This window comes from Mustela putorius, unplaced genomic scaffold, assembly GCF_011764305.1.
Source record: "Mustela putorius furo isolate JIRA1106 unplaced genomic scaffold, ASM1176430v1.1 tig00537227_pilon_pilon_pilon, whole genome shotgun sequence".
Classification (NCBI taxonomy): Eukaryota; Metazoa; Chordata; class Mammalia; order Carnivora; family Mustelidae; genus Mustela; species Mustela putorius.
In genome coordinates, this window is record NW_025422368.1 from 36,879,373 (window position 1) to 36,892,474 (window position 13,102).

The window sequence follows — 13,102 nt, forward strand, 5'->3', positions numbered from 1 at the left end:
ACCCCCTCCCCCCAGCAACCCTCAGTTTATATTGTGAGATTAAGAGTCACTTATGGTTTGTCTCCCTCCCAATCCCATCTTCTTTCATTTATTCTTCTCATACCCACTTAAGCCCCCATGTTGCATCACCCTTTTAGTATTTTACTTGCTCCTTCATATACTCTTATCTGGACAAAATGACAAGGCGGAAAAATTCACCACAAAAAAAAGAATAAGAGGCAGTACCGAAGGCTAGGGACCTAATCAATACAGACATTGGTAATATGTCAGATCTAGAGTTCAGAATGACAATTCTCAAGGTTCTAGCCGGGCTCGAAAAAAGCATGGAAGATATTAGAGAAACCTCTCTGGAGATATAAAAGCTATTTCTGGAAAAATAAAAGAACTAAAATCTAAACAAGTCGAAATAAAAAAAGCTATTAGTGAGGTGCAATCAAAGTTGGAGGCTCTCACTGCTAGGATAAATGAGGCAGAAGAAAGAATTAGTGATATAGAAGACCAAATGACAGAGAATAAAGAAGCTGAGCAAAAGAGGGACAAACAGCTACTGGACCACGAGGGGAGAATTCGAGAGATAAGTGACACCATAAGACGAAACAACATTAGAATAATTGGGATTCCAGAAGAAGAAGAAAGAGAGAGGGGAGCAGAAGGTATACTGGAGAGAATTATTGGAGAGAATTCCCCCAATATGGCAAAGGGAACGAGCATCAAAATTCAGGAGGTTCAGAGAACGCCCCTCAAAATCAATAAGAATAGGCCCACACCCCGTCACCTAATAGTAAAATTTACAAGTCTTAGTGACAAAGAGAAAATCATGAAAGTAGCCCGGGAAAAGAAGTTTGTAACATACAATGGTAAAAATATTATATTGGCAGCTGACTTATCCACAGAGACCTGGCAGGCCAGAAAGAGCTGGCATGATATTTTCAGAACACTAAATGAGAAAAACATGCAGCCAAGAATACTATATCCAGCTAGGCTATCATTGAAAATGGAGAGATTAAAAGCTTCCAGGACAAACAAAAACTGAAAGAATTTGCAAACACCAAACCAGCTCTACAGGAAATCTTGAAAGGGGTCCTCTAAGCAAAGAGAGAGCCTACAAGTGGTAGATCAGAAAGGAACAGAGACAATATACAGTAACAGTCACCTTACAGGCAATACAATGGCACTAAATTCATATCTCTCAATAGTTACCCTGAATGTTAAAGCGATAAATGCCCCAATCAAAAGACACAGGGTTTCAGAATGGATAAAAAAACAAAACCCATCTATCTGTTGCCTACAAGAAACTCATTTTAAGCCCAAAGACACCTCCCGATTTAAAGTGAGGGGGTGGAAAACAATTTACCATGCTAATGGACATCAGAAGAAAGCAGGAGTGGCAATCCTTATATCAGATCAATTAGATTTTAAGCCAAAGACTATAATAAGAGATGAGGAAGGACACTATATCATACTCAAAGGGTCTGTCCAACAAGAAGATCTAACAATTTTAAATATCTATGCCCCCAACGTGGGAGCAGCCAACTATATAAACCAATTAATAACAAAATCAAAGAAACACATCAACAATAATACAATAATAGTAGGGGACTTTAACACTCCCCTCACTGAAATGGACAGGTCATCCAAGCAAAAGATCAGCAAGGAAATAAAGGCCTTAAGTGACACACTGGACCAGATGGACATCACAGATATATTCAGAACATTTCATCCCAAAGCAACAGAATACACATTCTTCTCTAGTGCACATGGAACATTCTCCGGAATAGATCACATCCTCGTTCCTAAATCAGGACTCAACTGGTATCAAAAGATTGGGATCATTCCCTGCATATTTTCAGACCTCAATTCTCTGAAGCTAGAACTCAACCACAAGGGGAAGTTTGGAAAGAGCCCAAATACATGGAGACTAAACAGCATCCTTCTAAAGAATGAATGGGTCAACCGGGAAATTAAAGAAGAATTGAAAAAAAATCATGAAACAAATGTTAATGAAAATACAATGGTTCAAAGTCTGTGGGACACAACAAAGGCAGTCCTGAGAGGAAAATATATAGCGGTACAAGCCTTTCTCAAGAAACAAGAAAGGTCTCAGGTACACAACCTAACCCTACATCTAAATGAGCTGGAGAAAGAACAAGAAAGGAACCCCAAGCCCAGCAGGAAAGAGAAATCATAAAGATCAGAGCAGAAATCAATGAAATAGAAACCAAAAAAACAATTGAACAAATCAACGAAACTAGGAGCTGGTTCTTTGAAAGAATTAATAAAATGATAAACCCCTGGCCAGTCTTATCAAAAAGAAAAGAGAAAGGACCCAAATAAATAAAATCATGAATGAAAGAGGAGAGATCACAACTAACACTAAGGAAATACAGACAATTATAAGAACATACTATGAGCAACTCTACGCCAACAAATTTGACAATCTGGAAGAAATGGATGCATTCCTAGAAACATATAAACTACCACAACTGAACCAGGAAGAAATAGAAAGCTTGAACAGACCCATAACAGAAAGGAGATTGAAACAGTCATTAAAAATCTCCAAACAAACAAAAGCCCAGGGCCAGATGCCTTCCCGGGGGAATTCTACCAAACATTTAAAGAAGAAATAATTCCTATTCTCCTGAAACTGTTCCAAAAAATAGAAATGGAAGGAAAACTTCCAAACTCATTTTATGAGGCCAGCATCACCTTGATCCCAAAACCAGACAAGGATCCCATCAAAAAAGAGAGCTATAGACCAATATCCTTGATGAACACAGATGCGAAAGTACTCAACAAAATACTAGCCAATAGGATTCAACAATACATTAAAAGGATTATTCACCACGACCAAGTGGGATTTATTCCAGGGCTGCAAGATTGGTTCAACATCCGCAAATCAGTCAATGTGATACAACACATCAATAAAAGAAAGAACAAGAACCATATGATACTCTCAATAGATGCTGAAAAAGCATTTGACAAAGTACAGCATCCCTTCCTGATCAAAACTCTTCAAAGTGTAGGGATAGAGGGCACATACCTCAATATCATCAAAGCCATCTATGAAAAACCCACCGCAAATATCATTCTCAATGGAGAAAAACTGAAAGCTTTTCTGCTAAGGTCAGGAACACGGCAGGGATGTCCATTATCACCACTGATATTCAACATAGTACTAGAGGTCCTAGCCTCAGCAATCAGACAACAAAAGGAAATTAAAGGCATCCAAATCAGCAAAGAAGAAGTCAAATTATCACTCTTCGCAGATGATATGATACTATATGTGGAAAACCCAAAAGACTCCACTCCAAAACTGCTAGAACTTGTACAGCAATTCAGTAAAGTGTCAGGATATAAAATCAATGCACAGAAATCAGTTGCATTTCTCTACACCAACAACAAGACAGAAGAAAAAGAAATTAAGGAGTCAATCTCATTTACAATGGCACCCCAAACCATAAGATACCTAGGAATAAAACTAACCAAAGAGGCTAAGAATCTATACTCAGAAAACTATAAAGTACTCATGAAAGAAATTGAGGAAGACACAAAGAAATGGAAAAATGTTCCATGCTCCTGGATTGGAAGAATAAATATTGTGAAAATGTCTATGCTACCTAAAGCAATCTACACATTTAATGCAATTCCTATCAAAGTACCATCCATCTTTTTCAAAGAAATGGAACGAATAATTCTAAAATTTATATGGAACCAGAAAAGACCTCGAATAGCCAAAGGGATATTGAAAAAGAAAGCCAACGTTGGTGGCATCACAATTCCAGATTTCAAGCTCTATTACAAAGCTGTCATCATCAAGACAGCATGGTACTGGCACAAAAACAGACACATAGATCAATGGAACAGAATAGAAAGCCCAGAAATAGACCCTCAACTCTATGGTCAACTAATGTTCGACAAAGCAGGAAAGAATGTGCAATGGAAAAAAGACAGCCTCTTCAATAAATGGTGTTGGGAAAATTGGACAGCCACATGCAGAAAAATGAAATTGGACCATTTCCTTACACCACACACAAAAATAGACTCAAAATGGATGAAGGACCTCAATGTGAGAAAGGAATCCATCAAAATCCTTGAGGAGAACACAGGCAGCAACCTCTTCAACCTCAGCCACAGCAACATCTTCCTAGGAACTTCGCCAAAGGCAAGAGAAGCAAGGGCTAAATGAACTATTGGGATTTCATCAAGATCAAAAGCTTTTGCACAGCAAAGGAAACAGTTAACAAAATCAAAAGACAACTGACAGAATGGGAGAAGATATTTGCAAACAACTTATCAGATAAAGGACTAGTGTCCAGAATCTATAAAGAACTTAGCAAACTCAACACCCAAAGAACAAATAATCCAATCAAGAAATGGGCAGAGGACATGAACAGACATTTCTGCAAAGAAGACATCCAGATGGCCAACAGACACATGAAAAAGTGCTCCATAGCACTCGGCATCAGGGAAATACAAATCAAAACCACAATGAGATATCACCTCACACCAGTCAGAATGGCTAAAATCAACAAGTCAGGAAATGACAGATGCTGGCGAGGATGTGGAGAAAGGGGAATCCTCCTACACTGTTGGTGGGAATGCAAGCTGGTGCAACCACTCTGGAAAACAGCATGGAGGTTCCTCAAAATGTTGAAAATAGAGCTGCCCTATGACCCAGCAATTGCACTACTGGGTATTTACCCTAAAGATACAAACGTAGTGATCCGAAGGGGCACGTGTACCCGAATGTTTATAGCAGCAATGTCCACAATAGCCGAACTGTGGAAAGAACCTAGATGTCCATCAACAGATGAATGGATAAAGAAGAGGTGGTATACATACACAATGGGATACTATGCAGCCATCAAAAGAAATGAAATGTTGCGATTTGTGACAACATGGATGGAACTAGAGGGTATCATGCTTAGTGAAATAAGTCAATCAGAGAAAGACAACTATCATATGATCTGCCTGATATGAGGAAGTGGTCATGCAACATGTGGGCTTAAGTTGGTAGGAGAAGAATCAATGAAACAAGATGGGATTGGGAGGGAGACAAACCATAAGTGACTCTTAATCTCACAAAACAAACTGAAGGTTGCTGGGGTGAGGGGGTTTGGTAGAAGGGGGGTGGGGTTATGGACTTTGGGGAGGGTATGTGCTTTGGTGAGTGCTCTGAAGTGTGTAAACCTGGCGATTCACAGACCTGTACCCCTGGGGATAAAAGTATATGTTTATAAAAAATAAAAAATTAAAAGAAAAAGAAAAGAAAAGAGGTTTTTCCACTAAGTGACTTGATAATCTTGTATCTGTAATGTGATCATTTAGTATTTATCATGCTATTCTTTTACACAAATCCACAAAATTTCAGTAGTCCTCTCTGATTGGTAAGTCCTATAGATTTGTTGGTTTGTTATCCAGGAAACTAGTATAGAAACTGAAGAAAAATGATTTGTCCTACCTAATCTAAGTAATATGGGGGACAGTATGAGAGACATGGTATACTTAACATGCTGTTTACTGATTGCCTGTAATATTCCAGGCACTACTGCATCTATTGAAGCTACAGTGATGAATAAAACAGGCAACGGTATTCTCCCCTTATGGATATTACATTCTAATGGGGGAATGAGAGTGCTGATGATTGAGGGCAAAACAAATAGGCCAAGTAAATGATATGGCACATTAGAAGAAGATAAATGGAGTGTTGTGAAGTCTTTTATTTTTTGCTACATCATAGTGTCTTTTGTGTATGAAGGTAAGAGGAAGGGATTTTACTGTTTTAAATGGGGGTGCTCAGACAGAATCCTTGAGAAATGACATTTGTATCATATCTTGAATGAGCAATCCATGTGGATTACCTGATGGGACAGCATCCTAGCCGTAGAAACAGCTGGTGTGAAGAAATCAGAGAGGGAGACATAGCACGAGAGACTCTTGACTCCTGGAAACAAACTGAGGGTTGTGGAAAGGAGCAGCGTGGAGGGATGGGGTAACTGGGTGCTGAGCATTAAGGTGGGCACATGATCTAATGAGCACCGGGTGTTATATGTAACTGATGAATCACTGAAAAGTACATAAAAAACCTTTGATGTACTATATGTTAGCTAATTGAATTTAAGTTAAAAAAATAAAAGCCAGATAAGTAAACAAACAAACAAAAGTAACAGCTGGTGTAAAGGCTCTGAGGTAGGAGTATATTTAACATGTTTGAGGAAATAGCAAGAGGGTATGCAATGCTAGAGCGAAGTGAACAAGGGGGAGAGAATTAGGTCAGAGAGGTAATGAGGTAATGATGGTGAAACCCATGCAGGACATGAGAAAAGTGTAAGAGCGTGGTTTATTTCATGTAGGCAATGAAGCTGTTAGAAGGTTTTGAACAAAGGAGTGACAAAAGCTGGTTTCCTGTTTCAGACTCCCTGTGGACACTGTCAACATTAGGTGGTGTGTGTTCCTTGGTGTGTGAGCAGGGGCAACTTAAAGTTAGGATGTGGGAGACGAGGTAAGAAGAGTCTGTTGGATTCATCCAGGTGGTATGTGGTGTCTTGATGAAGATGGTGGGGTTGGTGCGGATGCCATGTGGTCAGATTCTACACTTCTTTCAAAGATGTGTGAGAGGCAAAAAAGAATGTGTGAGAGAGACTGACAATTCAGGGATGTTTCTAAGGTTTTTGGCCCAGTAATTGTAAGAATGATGTAGCCATTAATGTTACTAGAACCTATTTGGAATTCAGGTTTAGATCCAAGTTTAATAAATCTCTTAACCTTTTAGCTGTGTATGCAGGTGGCCCTTGGGAACTGTGGCACATGATTAAGATGTTCAAGTGAGAGATCGGTGCTAGGAAGGCACATGTTGCACATCCTTTGCAATAATTGCACCTAGGTTTTAAATTTGTGATAAATATTACCTGAGAAATGACTTTCTAAAACATATATATTCTCTGCTGCAGGCATTTCCAACAGAGTTTACCGGATATAAAATGTGGATACCTCAATCATCAAGTATTTTTAGTGCTGATTATAGTAGACACTTTAATTACATTTGTGAAAAGGAGTTCACTGGCCCTGATAATTAAAAGCATTATTGTCATTGAAGTATTAATATTTTCATTCTTTAGTAGGTATTAGGAAAAAACTTAGTGTATTCTGTCAAATTAGTGTATATGAAAAAATTAGTGTATTCTGTCAACTATGCTTGATTTATGAAGGATTCTGATCTTTCAAACAAGCAAGGATGAACAAACAAGTTTTATCAATAGTAAAACCATACATTCAAAAACTTAATGTATTGTTTTGGAAGTCTGGGAACAAATCTATCAACAAAAACAAGTTCATTTTGATCAAGTATAATATTTTACATTAAAAATAATTAAATGATCTTGATATAAATATGTAATTCATACATTCACATTGTTCAAAATGTAAGAGATATGAAATAATGAACAATTTTGCTTATCTATTTTATCCCCTATTCACCTAGTTCCCTTCTCAGAGGCAAACATGTAATAGTTTAGAGGGTAGGTGAGACATAGTCTAGGAAAGTGCAACCATATACATGCTGTCCTCTAAACAAAATACTACATAACTGCCAAAACCAGCATTGCTTCTTTAGTTTTTTTTTTTTTAAACATATATTTTTTTCCCCAGGGGTACAGGTCTGTGAATGGCCAGGTTTACACACTTCTTCTTTAGTTTTTTTTTTTTTGTTGTTTAAAACTATAATAGTTTTTTTTTTTTTTTATCAGTATGTAAGGAGCTTCATCAGTGTTTATAAACAGCTGCAAATACTACATTAAATGAATATACCAAAAATTTGTTTACCAGTTTTATTTCCAATGGGTATTTAGGTTTGCCCCAGAATTTGACACACGTAGAAAATGCCGGAATGAATAGTACTTCATGCAGTATCATTTACCATAGAATATAGGGTAAATCTCTAGCAGAAAAACTATCTTTCTTTCTTTCTTCTTCTTCTTTTTCTTTCTCTCTCTCTCTCTTACTCTTTTTTTTTTTTTTTTTTTTTGTACTGGCACTAGCCACTTATTTTACAACTGTTAGCATTTACCTGTAAGTCCCTACCTGAAACATAGAAAGGACAGCCCATACATTGGTCTGTTCCATTTTCTAGCAGTAAAATTTCTATGTCAAAAAGTGTGTACATTAAGTTTTAAGAGGCATATATATATATTTCAGTAGAGGTTGTATGCCTATCATCTTCACATAGCAACATTAAAAAATTCCTGGCTCCGCATTTCTTTTTGCCACAGTGTGTTATCGATCTGTTTGATTTTGCCAATAAAATCTTCACCAATAAAAGGGTTTCCTTGTGTCATTTTTTTCATTTTTATTTGCTTTTATTTTTTTATTTTTAAGATGATAGTTTTTTATTTGTTTTCCTTTTTTTATTAACGTGTAATGAATTAATTGCTCAGGGATACAGGTCTCTGAATCATCAGTCTTACACAATTCACAGCACTCACCATAGCACATACCCTCCCCAATGTCCATAACCCAACCATCCTCTCCCTTACCCCCCCACCCAGCAACCCTCACTTTGTTTCCCGAGATTAAGAGTCTCTTATGGTTTGTCTCCCTTCGGGTCCCATCTTGTTTCATTTTTTCTCTCCTTACCCCCTGCCTCTCAAATTCCTCATATAAGAGAGATCATATGATAATTGTCTTTCTCTAATTGACTTACTTCATTTAGTATAATACCCTCTAGTTCCATCCATGTCATTGAAAATGGCAAGAATTGTGGCTGCATAGTATTCCATTGTATATATATATATATATATATATATATATATATATATAATCTTTATCCATTCATCTGTTGATGGACATCTAGGTTCTTTCCATACTTTGGCCCTTGTGGACATTGCTGCTATAAACATTGGAGTGCACATGGCACTTTGGATCATGACATTTGTATCTTTAGGGTATATTCCCAGTAGTACAATCGCTGGGCTGTAAGGTAGCTTTATTTTAAACTTTTTGAGGAACCTCCATGCTGTTTTCCAGAGTGGCTACACCAGCCTGCATTCCAACCAATGGTGTAGGAGGGTTACTCTTTCTCTGCATCCTCACCAACACCTGTTGTTTCTTGACTGGTTAATTTTAACCATTCTGACTGGTGTGAGGTGGTATATTACTGTGGTTTTGATTTATATTTCCTTGATGCCAAGTGATGTTGAGTACTTTTTCATATGTCTGTTGGCCATTTGGATGTCTTCTTTGCATAAATATCTGTTCATGTCTTCTGCCCATTTCTTGATTGGATTATTTATTCTCTGGGTGTTGAGTTTGGTAAGTTCTTTGACGACTTTGGATACTAGCCCTTTATCTGATATGTCATTTGCAAATATCTTCTCCCATTCTGTCAGTTGTCTTTAGGTTTTGTTGACTGTTTTTCTTTGCTGTTCAAAAGTTTTGATCTTGAAGTCCCAATAGTTCGTTTTTGCCCTTGCTTCCCTTGCCTTTGGTGATGTTTCTAGGAAGAAGTTGCTGTGGCTGAGGTCAAAAAGGTTGCTGCCTGTGTTTTCCTCAAGGATTTTGATGGATTCCTGTCTCACATTGTGGTCTTTCAACCATTTTAAGTCTATTTTCTTGTGTGGTATAAGGAAATGGTCCGGTTTCATTCTTCTGCATGTGGCTGTCCAATTTTCCAACACCTTTTATTGAAGAGACTGTCTTTTTTTCCACTGGACATTCATTTTTGCTTTGTCAAAGATTAGTTGACTCTAGAGTTGAGGGTCCATTGCTGAGCTCTCTATTCTGTTCCATTGATGTATGTGTCTGCTTTTGTGCCAGTACCATACTGTCTTGATGATTACAGCTTTGTAATAAAGCTTAAAGTCTGGAATTGTGATGCTGTCAACTTTGGTTTTCTTTTTCAACATTCCTCTGGCTATTTGAGGTCTTTTCTAGTTCCATATAAATTTTAGGATTATTTTTTCCATTTCTTTGAAAAATATTGGTGGTATTTTGATAAGGATTCGATTAAATGTGTAGATTGCTGTAGGTAGTATAGACATTTTCACAATATTTGTTCTTCAATCCATGAGCATGGAATGTTCTTCAATTTCTTTGTGTATTCCTCAATTTCTTTCATGAGTATTCTATATTTTTCTGAGTACAGATTCTTTGCCTCCTTGGTTATATTTATTCTTACGTTTCATACGGTTTTGGGTGCAGTTGTAAATGGGACCGATTCTTTAAATTTTTTTCTTCTTTCTTGCTGTTGGTGTATAGAAATGCAACTGATTTCTGAGCATTGGTTTTATATCCTGACACTTTACTGAATTCCTGTATGAGATCTAGCACACAGATCTAGTGGAGCCTTTTGGGTTTTCCACATAAAGTATCCTATCATCTGCAAAGAGTGAGAGTTTGACTTCTTCTTTGCTGATTCAGATGCCTTTAATTTCTTTTTGCTGTCTGATTGCTGAGACTAGGACTTCTAGTACTATGTTGAATTGCAGTGGTGATAGAGGACAGCCCTACCATGTTCCTGAGCTTAGGGGGAAAACTCAGTTTTTTCCCATTAAGGATTATATTCACTGTGGGTTTTTCATAGATGGCTTTGATGATATTGAGGTATGTGCTCTCTACACTGTGATGAGTTATGATCAAGAAAGGATGTTGTACATTATCAAATGGTTTTTGAACAGCTATTGAGAGTATCATATGGTTCTTGTTCTTTCTTTTATTAATGTATTGTATCACATTGATTGATTTGCGGATGTGAACCAAACTTGCAGCCCAGGAATAAATTGCACTTGGTCATGGTGAGTAATCATTTTAATGTATTGTGGATCCTATTGGCTAGTATTTTGGTGAGAATTTTTGCATCCATGTTCATCAAGGATACTGGTTTGTAATTATCCTTTTTGATGGGGTCTTTGTCTGGTTTTGGGTTCAAGGTAATGCTGGCCTCATAAAATGAGTTTGGAAGTTTTCCTTCCATTTCTATTTTTTGAAACAGCTTCAGGAAAATAGGTATTAAATCTTCCTTACATGTTTGGTAGAATTCCCCTCTCAAGCTATCTCGCCCTGGCCTCTTGTTTGTTAGGAGATTTTTGATGACTTCTTCAATCTCTTTACTGGTTATGGGCCTGTTCAGTTTTTCTATTTCTTTCTGGTTCGGTTTTGGTAGAAATGGATCCATTTCTTCCAGATTGTCAAATTTGCTGGTGTATAGTTGCTCATAATATGTTCTTATAATTGTTTGTATTTCTTTGGTACTGGTTGTAATCTCTCCTTTTTCATTCTTGATTTTATTAATTTGGGTCCTTTCCCTTTTCTTTTTCTTTTTTTAAAAGATTTTATTTATTTATTTGACAGATAGAGATCACAAGTAGACAGAGAGGCAGGCAGAGAGAGAGGAGGAAGCAGGCTCCTGTGAGCAGAGAGCCTGATCCTTTCCCTTTTCTTTTTGATGAGTCTGGCCAGGGGTTTATCAATCTTATTAATTCTTTCAAAAAACCAGTTCCTGTTCCATTGATCTGTTTTACCATTCTTTTGGCTTCTATTTCATTGATCTCTACTCTGATCTTTATTATTTTATTCCTTTTCCTTTGTTTTAGACTTTAATTGTTCTTTACTAGCATTTTTAGGTAAAAGACTAGTTTTTTTTTCTTTAAAGATTTTATTTATTTATTTGACAGACAGAGATCACAAGTAGACAGAGAGGCAGGCAGAGTGAGAGGAGGAATCAGGTTCCCTGGTGAGCAGAGGGCCCGATGTAGGGCTCGATCCCAGGACCCTGGAACCATGACCTGAGCCAAAGGCAGAGGCTTAACCCTCTGAGCCACCCAGGTGCCCCAATTTTTTTTTTTTTAATTGTAGATTTTTGTTATTTATTTATTTATTTATTTTTGCTTCTTGAGGAAAGACTGTATTACTGTATACTTTCCTCTTAGGAGTTTTATTTGCTGCAGGCCTAAGGTTTTGGACAGTTGTCTGTTCATTTTCTTCTGTTTCCACATATTTTTAACATTTTTTCTTTAATTTTCTGGTTGACCCATTTATTCTTTAGTAACATGCTGTTTAACCTGCATGTGTTTGTTCTCTTTCCAAATTTTTTTTGTGGTTGACTTCAAGTTTCATAGAATTGTGGTCAGGAAGTATGCATGGCATTTTCTCTATCTTTTTGTACTTGTTGAGACCTGATTGTGACTTAGTATGTGATCCATTCTGAGAAATGTCCCATGTGCACCTGAAAAGAGTGTGTATTCTGCTGTTTTAGGAGAAAAAGTTCTACATATGTTTGTTAACTTTCTCTGGTCCAATGTGTAATTCAGAGCCATTATTTCCTTGTTGATTTTCTGCTGAGATGATCTGTCCAAGAATCTAAGTTGGGTGTTAGAGTTCCCATTATTGTATTATTTTCAGTGAGTTTCTTTATCATTATTGTATTATTATTGTATCATTATTGTATTATTTTCAGTGAGTTTCTTTATGTTTGTTATTAATTGTTTAATATATTTGAGTGCTCCTATATTGGGGAGATAAATATTTACAATTGTTAAAGTTTTTAAAAAATATTTTATTTATTTGAGAGAGAGAGTGCATGTGAATAGAAGAGGGGCAGAGAGAGAGGAACTAGCCATCTTCCCACTAAGTGGGGAGTCTATTGCAGTGCTCAGTTCCAGGACCCCAAGATCTGAGCTGAAGTCAAATGGTTAACTGACTGAGCTACACAAGTGACCCTGAACTTTTTGATGGATAGTCCCTTTTAGTATGATATAATACCCTTCTTCATCTCTTGTTGCAGTCTTTGGATTAAACTGCTACTCTGCCTTTATTTGGACATCTATTTACATGACAGATGTTTCTCCATTATCTCACTTTCAATAGGCAGGTGTCTTTATGTCTAAAATGGGTCTCTTGTAAGCAGCATATAGATGGATTTTGTTTTTTTATCCAGTCTAACACCTTATGACTTCTGATTTGAGCATTTATTCCATTTACATGTAGAGAATTATTGATAGATATTTACTTAGTAGCTTTTTATTGCATGTTTTGTCATTATTTCATGAGATTTTCCCTGTTCTTTTCTTGCCTTTGCTGCTTTTGGTCTTTCCTTTCCACTGAGAGTCCC